This window comes from Anopheles maculipalpis, chromosome 2RL (genome assembly GCF_943734695.1).
Source record: "Anopheles maculipalpis chromosome 2RL, idAnoMacuDA_375_x, whole genome shotgun sequence".
Taxonomy (NCBI): domain Eukaryota; kingdom Metazoa; phylum Arthropoda; class Insecta; order Diptera; family Culicidae; genus Anopheles; species Anopheles maculipalpis.
Genome location: NC_064871.1, coordinates 76,159,407 through 76,172,878, shown reverse-complemented (window position 1 = coordinate 76,172,878; position 13,472 = coordinate 76,159,407).

Genomic DNA, 13,472 nt, shown 5'->3' with positions numbered 1-13,472 from the left:
ATACCGACTGGGAATTTTGTACTCAATAGGGGACCCCAATGCTGCATCCCACAACCAGGAACCGAATGGGAGAATTGTTCTCTTGGGAGCAATCTTTCATCACACTGTGCCGTAGCACCATTAACATCGTCATAACGTCGTGCTGTTTGTTTACGCCGGTTTGTACCGTTTGCTGTACCGAGTGGAGTCAAAATTCGATACGTTACGGATTTTGTGGCCTCTTGGGATGGTAAACATTTATGCTAACCTTATGCAAGATTCATGCTCCCATTAAAAAGTGAAGGGTAAAGTATTCCCGGATTGGTGAGTTGACCTTTTTGGCTCGCGTGTTATGGCGCAGCTCGCTCGATCGATGCTTTATGTCTTCCGGGTCAAGTGCATACATCCCGATCTAGGATCCTTACGAAATTTCCCATTGACCTAGATTATGGTTTGCGTTCGACAATGTTGCTCCACTATTTGCCACCTGCAGAACCAAGTGCCTGGATCAGAGCATCGATAGTTGGCTCGAATGTTGATGCAATAAATTTCTTTCAATATAAGCGATTTCGAAACGGATTTGCTCCAGTAAGAGAGCGTACACTGCGTCTAGTTTCTATGGAGCCGATAAATCTAGCAGAAAAATGTATGTCAAAAAGTTACCAATACTTGCTTGTAATAATAGTCTTTGTGAATAACTTTTATTTCTACTGCAAAAGTTGAGTCACAGCATTCAATTTTTTGCGTGTAATAATGAAGGAATTCGTACTTGTCAGAAGATAAGGATTGCTTCAATAACAACAAATGTATTTTTCTGGACGATTAGCTCGGTTCTCGGGGCTTCATCGTTTGGAAATCGTAGGAGGAATTAAATTTCAAGGACAGGAACACATTTGAGACAACTATCGATATCGGAACAACTATCGTGGTATCTGTCATTCTGAAGATGGTTCAATAAAGCAACCAGATTTTTTATTTATCATTCAAAGGGTATTCCTGTAGTAAAGGCGGTAGCGGCACCAGTCTTCACAAGGCTGGATCGAGGATTAAATTCCTTCCGGACCGTTCCCCCTTAGTGAGGATTGACTATCCAACCACGCGGTATCAAAAAGTCTCGTTAGCCCTTAGGTGAGAGCCATGATCAAGCGCAGCTGGACGTTAAACCAAGAAGAAGACGATAGTTTTTTAATTATTGTTGATTTTAGTAAAAGAATTATTTATACAATTAAGGAGTTGCAGGAATAACAATGCATTGTACTTGCATGGAATAATAATAATTGAATTAAACCGATACTTGACAACACTAGGAGCTAATAGTATAAACAGGACGCTAAGATTAGAAGCAGTGGTAATGAACTATGGGAATAATTGACGGTTGAATAAACATTATAAAAGCGTAAGCCAACCGGTTCAGACGTATCTTTTGGTCTTTTCCAAAATATCACAAGTATTTTCCTCTTCACAACCGGTGTAATTTCTACAATTATTTAAAAAAAACTGTTGATAAATTTCAAAATATTTAAATCGATGTTAAAATATGAATTTCTGAAAATTTTTATGTAAACAGAAATTTGTTCTGAATTTTTTTAAAGAATTCCAACAAAAACTATGTATCTGACAATACGGCGGAGGTAAATAAATAAAATAAAAATTATGTATCTGTTAAAGGTTATTGATACAAATTTTGCAATCATATTAAACTGTTGTAAACACCATCATTTACTTTTTATAAAGCAAAGATAACGCAACGAAATTTAATATCCTATAATCTGTCCTACAATAAGGGTGGTGCTGTAGAAACTGGACGCAGTGTATATGGCACGTATTCCGTGCATTGCGTCCAGTGGTCACGTTTAGGAAGATGATGTCCAAAGCATTAGGCTAATGGATGTGGATTTAGTTGAGGGAGATATTTTCTGACCCCCTTTAAGTGCTCCAGTGACACAGAATAAACGGAAAACTCGGTTCCATATGAGCGTACAATATCAGATTCGATCTACATATATAGAGCTCTCAATTGAATATTTTGCAGTTTCCACTTCCTTATATGACAACGAAAAACTGTTTTCCAATCAGATCGTTGTTTACGTTTTCTTCCAATACATTTCCTTTTCATGTAACACCTTTCGTGCCGCGCCTACCTCGCCGTTGTAGTTTCCATCGCTTGAAAGAAAAAAACGGTTAATTTACAAATGTTTTTCCTGTCTTTTTTGCTGTGACCGATGATGACACGAAGCGTACTGCTTGTTCTGCAGCCGTAAGCGCGTTAAAGTAAGGGAAAGCATGAAAAAACATACACCCTTTTTCGACAGCTTGTTGTCCACGGTGCGGCCGTAGTGCCGGGAGTCCCGTACCAGTCATTTGTCGAACGTTGACTGAGTCTGACGTTATGCTGCTGAGTAGTGCAGAGTCGCAGTATCGTTAAGAGTGGTTGGGAAAACCCAACAGAAAGTCTATCTTTTCGTGCAGCAAGTGAAACGTGACCTTGCGTGTGTTGTTGTGCTTAACTGCAGGTAATCGGTGTCACGATAATTAGAGCAAAACTATGCTGTGAGTACTTCCTCATAAAGACGTTTAAACATTTAAAGTCACCACGTGACGAAGAACAATGACTTTCTGCAAAATTCTGTCGTTGTCGCTACATCAGATACTAAAGTGTAATCCAGATACAGCACTAAGAGTAAGTTGCTGGGTTCTCTAGAGAACCACCACTCCACACCGAATCCACACGTCCATGGCCAAAAGGTTGGCAAAGGTTGTCCACGAAAACAGTTGCTTAGGTCTGCACATTATTTCAAAATATTTTTATATAGCAACAGCAATAAACCGAACGACAACGCGTTTAAGTGGCGCTCCACTCCACGATGGACGAGTTCTCCCAGGGCACAGTTGGGTAGAGATACGTGCCATATAACACACATCCCTGTCCGTAGGTCGAAATTTTACGCCGGAGGAACGTTAGATCTTCATCATGATAAGGTACCACCTCTCCAACGTCACCTTGCGAGACAATCCGGCGTTATTGGGACCTGTTCGTGTCGGGCTCAAGCACATGACAGCACATTAGAACCAAGCGCCACAGAATCATCGGTCTCTACTGCCACCAACATCCAAAACACGCGGTGTGGGTGTGCGCCTGTCCTCGGGGCGAAAGTATTTCTGGAAATTCAACAAGTGTGAACAGTAGTGGGGAAGCGTTGCGCTTTTGTCGTTTGTGTTTCAATTTTGGGATGCTTTAGGTTTATTTTTGAACGCACGGGTGATGTTGCGGCAGCGGAGCAAGATTCACCAACAACACCGTGCTGTGAGTCACGCGTCACAGCATCTTCGGTTTGTGGTGGCAAGAAGAAGCGCTGACAACGATTTTGGTTTGGTTCTTTTCTAACTTTTCGATCATATCGAACAAATGGCGAGATTTTGGCGATTGGTGTTGGCAAAACATAGGAAATGGTGGTTTGGGTCAGCTTGACTCACTACTGTTTATTGTTTGCCGGGGGATCTCTTTTGCACGCTCCATTGGTTTGAGTGATCTTTTAATGGGTGCGTCTGTTTCTTTTACAATTTGTTTGTGTGTCTATAGATGTGAAGAGTTGTAAAAAAAACCGAAAATCGTGACCCTGACAGCGTACTGGTAGTGGAATGTTTATGTCATTCCTTGAGCAATAGGTTTATTTACTTTAAATGCTTCAATCGTCTAGCACTGTTCACCTGATACGGCAATGGTTTAAGCAAGGTTTTTCCTCCTTCTCAAGCTTTTTACTACTTTTGGAATTTTTCGCAGGTTTACCAACGCCCTTTCAGTGGGGAATAAATATAATAAATTAGTTATTAGAAATAGATAGAAAGGAAAAAGGAACCGCGTAAAAAGGCAGGATTGGGGTCGGCCCTGGGCGCAGACAGCCGTTAAAAATTAACCACGTTAGAAAACCATATCTATACCGTACACTAATTTTGTTATTTCTGTCTAAGCTGGGAATATGTAACGAATTCTACGACTTTTTCTAATAAACTGCTATAATCCTGATGAAGAACGGTATCCTTTATGGTCTTACAGAAGCGTTGTCTTCTTGGCTTAACGACCTTCTAAGGTCACGCCGGCAATCGAACGGCTTACTACACTCGCAGATATAACTTAGTTGGACAGTCAGTCCTCATCACTACGGGCGAACGGTCGGGATGGGATTTGAACGCTGGTCCTACCGTGTGAAGACTGGCGTCGCTTGTCTATACCACCGGGCCGTTCCGACTTCTCCTACTATAATCCTGAATTAAAAAGGTACTTATTAAGCCTCTATGAGCTTGTCTAATAGGAGAGACAGTAAGACATTGATCGAACCTCACACCCTGCAGACGTTTTAAATTCTATTAAGATTGTAATACGCCTGACTGGCTTATGGATTAATAACGATAATGCGTGTAGAGTCTTAGAAGTAAAAACTTCAGAGTGGAGAAGGATATTACATACATCTCTCGTGTCTACGTATCGTAAATTAAGTCTATGTTCAATATCTCATAACTTTTGCCCTCTCTTCCCCTAAGTAGAGAAGGAAGAAGAAACACCTTTCTTGACCCAGGCAAAGTTCAATTGCTCTACCCGTCGTACAGCAACATGGATACAGGCCGGGATATCGTGGTTGAACAAAATCGGTCATTGAAGACCAATGAAACCAGCGATGACCAGCGATGAATAATAATCATATGCTGCATCGTAAACTGCCTTGAAGAAAATGTGCAAAACCAAAATCACTCACTCATCAAAACCGGTCCCGGCATTTTTATACGTGTAGCAAGGAATAACCCCGAACCTGGCTATTCTCAGCCGGCTAAAAAGCGCTCCATCAACCAAGAATTCAACCAGTTTACCTTCATGCCTACCTATATAGTACCCCACACAACATCTCCTCAGAGTGAAGTCTGCACATGATGAGAAGGCATATTTGTTTGACCGTTTCCCTTCGTTACGTCGATCGTTGGGGATCTCCCCGGGGTGGGAGATCCTCCCTCTCCATAGCAGGGGTCCCAAGGTCTGTTGCTCTTATTGCAAACACTACAAGTTTTCGCGGTCTGCATCCTCTGTACAATGACTTTGCAAAATCTTTCCTTTTTCCCTTCCTTCTCGGATACGCTACTACGCACAAGGGGGAGTGTTGGATGTGTAGTGACTTTTGGGCGGAGGGAGGGCTATAGAGCAGCGGTGGACGGAATTGGAGAAAACTCGTTTCGTGTCTGGGCAAAGCACTGGTTAGCGGATAGCTGGTTTTTATCGTTTTTTTCCTCCAACTTTCGACCCACTAGAGCACCGCGGGATGTTTAATTTGAATAATTCGATCGGCGAAAGTTTTTTTTTCGTTTGAGCTTTTGTGATCTTCTTTAGCTATCTCACTTTAACCCGGGTCGGAAATACTGTCTTTACAACTACCAGCGCCCAGCGCTGACAATATGTCTCGTTGACTTCCTTCGGTATCTTCCAAGTAGAAGTCGTTTGGTTCCGATTTGTTGTTCCAATTTTTTTGGGGCTGTTGCCAACTACTCAATTTGTGTATTTTTTCTATCGCGCCCTAAAACCGGTTGCATAGAATGAACGGGAAGGATTTTTTGGTTTTTGCCTGGTTGATGACTAAGTTATAGTAATATGGAATGGCGTAAGGCGTTGTTGTACCGGGTGAGAATAAGAAAAACGTGATCGGTCGAGCACGTGGTCGGTGAATGCACGATGATGAGATGCGGCTTAAGGCATCTTCAATATGGAGATATATGGAGGCTCGGATAGTAGAATTTGCATGCAAATCGAACCCGTTTTTACAATCCCCGCCGTGGGAATCGTGGAAATGGCCTGCAGTCGCTTGAATACTGTTTCGTAAGATGCGATATTTTGGCACGATTTACTCGTCATGTTTGATGCGTCGTTAGATTTGACGTTTAGCCTCAGTTATTTTTGAGACACTATAGATGATGTTTTGATATTACTTTGATTACAATAAAAATATTCGTTCTATTGATCCGATATTGATAAACGATGTTGATGATTTACGATGCCTTTTTTGGAGGATCCGTCATATTTTGCGTTTCAGAACTCGTCCCAAAAGACTGTAGAAAGTGGACAACTCTACCTACAACGAACCCTAGTGTGTGTGAACTTTTGGTGTTGCAATCCATAGAACTTTATCACCAAATAGAATACGTAAATTGTTGTCTGTTTATCTCCTAGTAAATTACGATTGAAAGAAGAAGTTAAATAATTCTTCAACTTTTCAATTCTTCTCATTGTAGAATTAAAGCTGAATGAAGCCTAATATCCTCCTCGAAGCTCTTGTTGTTTAATCGAAAATGTTTACTATTGTTTTGCTCCGTACCTCTCTCTTGTTCTATCAGCCCGCCATCATACCAACCGGCCAATCGACCCCTGAAGAGCTGAACGAACCCGTGTTTATGCTTGCCCTTGTCGCTGTTGAATCATCTTTCCACACGTCGTCTAGCGAACCGCTTGCAAACGTGCGAAATACTTGAACGCAAAGTGCTAGACATTTGAGGTCGAGCCGTATGACGTAAAGCGAGCAAGTGCACTCGAATGATGCGAAAGGCAAATGCATACATGCCCGGCACGCAGGATACGACTCTCGGTTGGAGTATCGGACACGATCGAAACGTCCGCTAGTTCGCGTGTCGCGTGTGCTCTTTTACCTGCCAAGATGCAGCCTGTGTGTATGGCGATGTGGCAAGGTGCATAAGATGCTCCTTACCGTAGGCTTTCCAATTAAAATCGTCAGCTACAATTGTGCTCCGCTGAGGGAATGAGGAAACTAATTAAATGCAGAACAGCTACAGAATTGCTGTGCTTTCGTTTGAATTTGCAGCATTGCAGGTGTTGTAGAGATGGAGGCACACAAAGAGAAAATCTTGATGCGATTGCTGACATTCAACGATTAGCGTTCTTGAATATTAGCGTTGTAGACATAATAGGCATTTCCTTGTTGTAGCCGACAAGCTAGAGAAGCTTGTGGATGTTTTTGTTTCCACCCTAATGACTGTGATCTAACATAGCATAATGCAATAAATTTGAATAACTTTAAACCTCTTCTTTGCCTAAAAATTTTCTCTTTCGAGCACACGCTACTGTTTTCGCAGTTTTTAAAGGACAGAAAGTGATATTTTTATCGCTTCGGAACACAAGAAGAGAGTAGATTAGCCACTTAGTCCCTCACTTTCGACCGTGTAGTACGCTGTTTACAGACAATATGTTTGTGTCTCAATAACCTTCTAATTCTCGCACACCATTTCGTCGTACCGTTCTAAAGGGCCAAGGGCAAACAAAATGGTCGGTTTGTTGTAGTCGCGTAACCAATTTTAATCACATTCTGATTTGCTGTCCCCCAAACGCGCTTCTCTGCCTCCCTTATCTACGTCACAGGGGCACCGGGGGCTTTCCATCTGGGACGTCCATTAGTCACGCTATCACGGTGGGTGCTAGTTTATGCTAAGTCACGTTCTTAGCCACTATTAGTGCATTGACTAGCAGTTGCTTCCACTGCACCACTCGGGTGCAGGCAATGAATTGTCATTTGCCGATTCCGATGGTCGTACCTCGATTTGCCTTCGTAAGGACCTTGATAGATGTTTGATAGTTTGCGATATCGTCTATTAGATCTTTCGTTTCCGCATAGTTACCGCACATGGAAAAGGCAAAATAGAAGAGAAGGGGTTTTTGCACACATTAGCCACCCCACCAGCGTACAGTTTTGTACATTCGATTGTTCTCCGTCTGTTCTATGCTTCTCCTACTACTCGTTTGTGGTCACTATGATAAATTACCCTGCTTCAAAAAAGATTTATGAAATACGAAGTCGAGGTGCAATGGCCGTTGAGCGAATAAAAAAAAAAAACCCCACACAGAAATGGTTTCAAGGGCGGCTTTGAAACCAATTGATGCTGCCAACCGGTGACAGACGGTATGTGCTGTGTACGTCGTGCCAGCTAGATTTCTTTCCCTTACGGCCAAAGAAAACCAAACCGTTTGCTCGACGTGTAATGATGCGATGAAAAGGGCGCCCGTGTATTGTGGGTGCTTGATTGTGGTTTAACTTGTGCTTGTCCGACACCGAATTGACACCGAGTTGCCATTAATGTTTGTATTCGCGTGTGTGTAGGTCAAGCATGAAAAATGCAAACCACCACCCTCCCCATCAAACAACAACAATCGCAGCAGCGGTTTTCGATGCAATTTGGGACGTTTTGCAGCGGTCAGTCGGTACATCGATAGTTCAATGTGCATGTTGAACGAAACGGAGCTTCTCAAGCTAACAAGCCCGACCGGACGAACTAGGCGGGTGCATATGTAAAGCATGTTTTGTTTAATTTGTTTTGCTGTGTTACTCGTTCATGCAATTTTTCTTGTTTGGGTTTTGGGCACCAGTCGATTTCATGAATGTATTCTGCGGTGATTAAGAAGATTGATGGTACTTTCCAGAATAAAAGCCGCCGCGTGTTTGTGATAAGGGTGACATTGGGATGCAGGAGGCAATAAATAATGGTCTAGGAAAGTAAGACTGAGGATTTTGTACTGGGTGTGTCAATATTAGGTTAGATTTTCATCATTTAAATCAAATGTTTTGCATCCTTTCGTTGTGCTGTTTGGCATTTCCATGCAGTTTTTGAGCGTTTGTAATTCTTGTTAATATTCTTGTCGGTAAATAGGATGTCAAGACAGTATTTTTTTCCTTTATTTTTATCTGAAGTGATTTTCATCATAATAGAGTTATCTAAAAACATAATTATTCAAACCTTATTTTCGCTTAAAGAAGAAAAACAATATTATTTTTAAAACTCTACTCAAAAATCGTTTTGTGTTCTTTCACTCATCAGCATCGTTTGCTGATAGTACAAAAATACCGCAACACAGCCATCTAAATGGCAAACAACATTAATTGGCTCTGCTCTTATCAACATCGTGGGGGGCCAAAGAAAAGGTTAAGATTATGTTGAGGAAGACTAATCGACAAATGTATTACTCAACATCTTTTCACGGGTAAGCCTTTATTTCATTTGCTCTTCTCAAGTGCACAGGAGCATTAATTTAAAAAATAAAAATTGTCTTAATACCAACATTTCTTCAAGAGAAAATTTTTGTCAATATGGATGTACTCTTGTAGATGACTGGCGTTTGCACTTAAAAATGGACCAAAATTGCCGTATTTTAGTGGGTGTACAAAATATGCAGCTAGAAGCATGTTAGCCCATTTGTTAGCGGTCAAATATGGACAGTTTTATCAGTGCAACTCTAACTGTGAAGGCAAAAATATTGAAGGAACTCCATCCACGATGAAAGATCGACTTCGCGCCACATCGAAAACGGTAATTTACGGATTTACGCAACGGTTACACCCGTTGCGGCATCTCCAACATCTTGGCACTTTTGACCAATGATCAGACTGAGCCCTGAGCCCGGTGAGCGATAAGAAGCTCACGAAAGGAAGATGAAGAGGAATACCGAGGGAAAAGGATTTACATAGCTGAGTGCGCCGGGAGATCAATGCGATCGGCCAAACAGTGAAATGGTACCTGGTGAACATGATGATGATGGTGGTCACACATCCACCCCTGGATAGGATCAAGAAGGACGAAGCTTTAAGATACTTGTGTGTATATTATCTAGTTCCTATTTCTCGAATGGGTGTTTGACAGAGCATGGTCTAGAAATATTACTTACTGTCTACTGTCTCTGATGGAAACAGCAAGGCAGACAAGAGTACTTCCCGCACTCGTACCACACCATGCCTACCATCTTGGCTTAAGGCTTAAGGCTAAGGCTAGAGTCACTGATCGGTCGTATGATCTCTGGTCATACAGGCCTGACATGGACGTACATGTCGGGAAGTGGAAGTCGTGACCATTGCGGACGAACGCGACGAGACGTTGTTGATGAACGGCGAACCCTATCGCACCCTGGGTGACAACGACTTTCAGGGTAATTCGTATTTTAACATTTGACATACCAAGTTCTCCAAAAAGCTGTTGATGAGGAGAGGATGTAAAAGTCGTTCTTCTTTCCCTTCGAATCGACCATGAACGGTGAAATTTTTAGTACAAAAATGCCTGCCAATGTTCTCACCGTTCATCAAGCAACGACCATAACTGTAAAGACACGGTATTCGGCCGAATTTGGCATCGGCCCACTAATCAAAGCCATAATTTGAGGAAATTGCGGTTGAACATCGATGCAGTACCTAAGTCGATTAACTAACCCAGCGGTCTCTAGTTGCCGTTGTCGTTGCCGTGCGTCCTATCGAGAATTTCTATGCCATCTTGAAGCGTTACGATCGATTCCAACAATAAAGTCGCAAAAGTTGAGGAGGAATTACAAAATAAACTGAAACAAGTTCATTTTTTAATGCAAACGTTGTATTAAATCACAATCATGTGTGCAGAAGAGCATGAATAAGATAGACGTAAAATTCTTGTAACATTAAGAATATCATGTGCATTAAGAATAAGATGAATCTAAAATTCTTCTACCAGAAATGAATCTAAAGAATTTCATTCGATTTCCTGGCATAGCCGTCCTGAATACGTGCGTTATCAAGTGTTATTTCCAATTTATTTTTGCACTCTTCTTGCTAACATCGCACATCGTAAGATAATGAACATTGAAAACAAAAAAAACACACACACAAATACAATTTTTCGTCTGACAACAGCATCAAACTCTCGCTCTCCCTATCCCAAAACCTCCAAAACACCAAAAGATTAAGTAATGCTTTTTTGTAAAGACTAATTGAAAGTAAGTAACCACCGAACAAAAAAAAACCTAAGATTTGAACACTCCCGTGGGGGGCCTTCGATTGATAATGCAATCGGCTATTAGCAACAAAGCATTTGGCAAAAATACTGTTCCGTATGCCTTTTGCTGCAGCGCATTTTTGGGATTTTCTTTCAAAGGTCGAAAAAGCTGATTGTGGCAGATGGTTTCAACAATGACCTCGACCTAGAGATTGTTTCGCAGTGAAATCTAATGCTTACTGTCCATCCCTTCTGGACTTTGTGTTACGTTCTGTTGACTGTAAGTAAGCGTTACTTTTAAATGGGTCACAAGTACCCCAGAAGCGGATGTGTGTGTGTGTGGTTTTTCAGTTGGGGATGGATCAACATTTTGTGAGGTACAAGATCAACATGGTACATATTCCATTTACAACCGAGTGGTTTTAATTGTTACAACACCCATTGAAGTACTGCTGGAGTAGTTCCTTTGACTACGCCAAATAGCTCCATCCGTATCAATTTACTAGTAAACTGGTTCAGTTGGGTTTGCTTCGATTATCGTCAATATCGATAAAATGCATCGTTGATAACACACCCAACGTCCCAGCGTCACATTATCGTTGATGAGTTTTATTTGAGTCTTCTGACGGTTCTAGCCGTCACATTTTAACTCTAGCTTCCTCGGTATATTGCTCATGATTACATTTTACTGACATCATCGCTACAATGCAAGGTATGTTTAGTTAATCGGCGTTCGTAAGGGCTGTCTGGCTTGAAGAATTAATAGCTCGCAGCCGATAACAATTGTCCAACGCGGGTTGGCCGACATTTGATTGATGTTTGTTTTTCGGCCCTCCTGCCCCTTACATAGAACAAATTGTAAACACAATACAAATTATATCGATTTTTGCTTCAACAGTTTCGCTTACTTGGCTTCTTTTCGTTCTCATAAACAACTCTTCAAATGCTCTTCATAAACTACCCATCTCCCCGATCGTGAGTAAGTGTTTGGGTCATCCAATCGAACTGCAATGAATTGCAGTTTCAGCGTTTAGCGACACATTGCGGCAACGAGACAAGATTGTCGTCATCTCCGTTTAGAAGTGCAACGGTACAGCGGACATCCATAAATAGTACGGTCACCCTAGAACTGGTGGGGTATAAACATTAAAAAAAACCCCTCCACACATCAACGATGCCGCTTTTTCTCTGATTCGCGATCACTTGAAGGCAATGAACCGGTATTGGCATCGTTCGAAGGAAGGAAAAAATAAAGCACACATTTACTCAGGGCAAAAGTGAAAAGAGGACGAGATCGCGACGAGAACTTCATCGTAATGCGATCGAAATCTAAAAAGGGGGAGGTTTTCTTAAACTCGCCGATACAACAACCAGAACAACGTGTTAATTGATTTCGATCGTGCCACGAGGTTAAAACAAAATGAACGATGATTTTGTAATTTAGCAATCATTTTTTGGCAAACTATTTAGTAGCTGATGTAATGAGAATTATGTCTTGTGGACGTAGCAACAGAGAGTCTGGATTATTTTATAAAGAATCCTTCCTCTTCTTCTTAGCTTAACGACCTCTAAGGCCACGCTGGCCATCCAATGGCTTGCTAGACCTGCTGATACTACGTTAATCCTCACAAGTGATCGGAACTCCGGAGTGGATTAATAAATCAGACTCCGACTCCAACGTACAAAAACCAGAGTATACACCCGAAAAAATCCGGAGTAATTACCCCAGACTAACCCCATCAACATTAACTCACCTTAAATATTTTTGTGCTTACAATCCAACTGTAGAGTACATTTCTATTCTACTTTTCCACCACTTCAATGGGACTTTTTTTCTGGTCACCGGTGAAGGCAGAGACGAAAATACTGGTAGCAGTGACATTTGGAGCAAATGTCTCCACATCAAATGATTCCAAAGTGCACTCCGGGGTTGCGAATTACTCCGGAGTAAACTCCACATTACTCCGGAGTTACTTGAGAGTAACCTCCGGAATGCCTCGGAGTCAGATTAATCCGGGAATTGAACCCCAGTCAATGCCTGCCGTGTGAAAATTGGCACCGTTTTCCCCTGACTACCAGGGCCCAGGGTACTAAAGAATCTATTCAACCATTTTTGCTTCGTTCACTTGGTAAACAGTTCGTGAAATCACATTAACCTGGATTAAGATTGTTTTCAAACAGATAAAACCAATCGTTATCCTAATCCTGATCCTCTCCAGGCTCTCAACTAATTAAACCTATTTTTCTATTTTCCCTTTTTGCAGACGCTGCCAAAGAAACACAGAACGCGCGGCAAATAGTTAACTGCGAGTAGAGCGTAATTCTCGAACGAACGAAACTCAAACCTCAAAAAGGTTCCGGGCGACGAGCTATGATCATGACGTCATAGCAGGTGCTACGACCGATTGCAATCAGCACAAACTTCACCTGCCTGGGACGACGGGGGTCGTGTACATGCCGTTTTAAAAATTAGGACATCGTGTACGTCATCAATCGATGATGGTCGTCCGCACCATCCAGCATTCAAGCCCAGCAAAAACAAAGCTGCAGAACGCATGTACATCCAACGCCACCCTTGACGGCAAATGCGGCGATATATAGGAGGTTGTGTGCCAAAAAAAAAGGGCGTTGAAGTAGCAGTGTGCCCCCGTCACAATGTGCCGAACCGCAACGGTTGTAATGATATTAATTAATAGTTGCGGTTGGTAGTGATCAACCCC